The sequence below is a fragment of the Triticum dicoccoides genome, chromosome 3A (assembly GCF_002162155.2).
Source record: "Triticum dicoccoides isolate Atlit2015 ecotype Zavitan chromosome 3A, WEW_v2.0, whole genome shotgun sequence".
NCBI lineage: Eukaryota > Viridiplantae > Streptophyta > Magnoliopsida > Poales > Poaceae > Triticum > Triticum dicoccoides.
Window position 1 is genome coordinate 16,488,948 of NC_041384.1, and position 1,551 is coordinate 16,490,498.

Here is a 1,551-nt window from a genome sequence, read left to right on the forward strand (position 1 = left end):
CCGTAGGCATAGATGGAGGTATGCCGACGGCTTCTCTATGCCGACGGCTTTTCCCAGGCTGTCGGCGTAGCTTGAGGTATGCCGACGGCCCCGACAAAAAGCTGTCGGCATAGATAAGGCCGTAGGCATATAGGATTATTCCGGTAGTGTCTCACCCAGCCCCGTTGCAAAGGTGAAGCCGGTCACCACGGTGGGGCTGACCAGTCCTCTCGCCGTCATGCCACCGGCGCTGCCTGTGCCGGGTCCGGTGGCCACGAAGACGCGGACACTGGCCGAGCTCAATCCCGTTCCCATCACGAAGTCAGCGGCCACGGTGGCGGTGACCAGTCCAGTGGCTGCCACGCCATCGGCGCCCGGTCCAGCAGCAACGAGGGTGTTCGCGGTACAGAGTCCGGTGGCCACGAAGACGCCGACACCCAGTCCAGTGGCCACTGCGAAGCCGGCTGCCGTGGTGAAGCGGGATGAAGAAGGCGCGGAACACAATGGTGGCGAGGAAGAGGTGGAGCCTGCCAACTTGGACTTGCCGAAGAAATTGTTTCACTGCGCGGCCTGTCGTGCCCCCTCAAGCCTCCGATGTTCAAGGTACTCACCCCTCCTACATTCGAATTAGCTCCTCAAATCAGCGTCAGAAATGATGGATGAACTTTGGGATTGCAGTGCGAAAAGGAGCATTTCGTGTGCTGCGCTTGCGGCGGCGGCAACGACGGCGACGGAGACGGCGGAACGACCGAGCACTGATGTCCATGCAGGCATGACGTCTCCTACACCCACTCCGCTTTCATGGACGGCGTGGTCGGCGCCTACAAGGTGCCGTGCCCGTACAAGAAGCACGGCTGCTCGAGCTCCATCGTGTACCACGCGGCGGCGGACCACAAGGCCAAGTGCGCGCACGCGCCCTGCCACTGCTTCGAGTGCACGCCCCCGTTCGAGGGCTCGCCGGCGGAACTCCTGCGACACCTCACGGCGCCGTCCGGCGAACACTCCTGGCTCACGGACAAGATCAAATACGAGTCGAGCCACCCGCTCGTCGTGCAGGTGCCGTCGGGGAGTACCGCTGCCTGCTGGTCGCGGAGGACGGCAGCGTGTTCCTCCAGTCGACTGACTCCGTTCGCACGCCTGGAGTCAGTTTCCTGTTTGTTTTGTGTTGGCTCACCACGTGGGCTCTATTGACATTGGCCATTTATTGTGCATGTGTTTATTTTTTATTTTTTTATTTGTGTGTTTTACAGGAATTGCTAGAATATTGTCCCGTTGGTGTATTGCTACACAACACAATGTACTCCCTTCATTCCAAAATATAGTGCGTCCACGCTTTTCGAGGTTCAACTTTGACCATAAATTTAACCAACGAGACCAACTGCGGCGGAAGAAAAAATTATATAATTGAAAACTTCTTTCGAATATGAGTTCACTGATATAATTTTTGCTCCCGCCGCAATCGGTCTTGATAGTTAAATTTACGGTCAAAGTTGAAGCACGGGGATAGAGGAAACACTACATTGTGAAATGGAGGGAGTAGCTCTTATTTTCTACGCTAGCATTGCTAATGCT

The 1,551-nt window shown here is 56.3% G+C and overlaps 1 pseudogene; it reads left to right on the top strand.

Annotated features, from left to right (window-relative positions):
* The first annotated feature begins 217 nt into the window (after window positions 1–217).
* Window positions 218–1,301, top strand: LOC119271743 (annotated as a pseudogene).
* The last annotated feature ends 250 nt before the right edge of the window (window positions 1,302–1,551 follow it).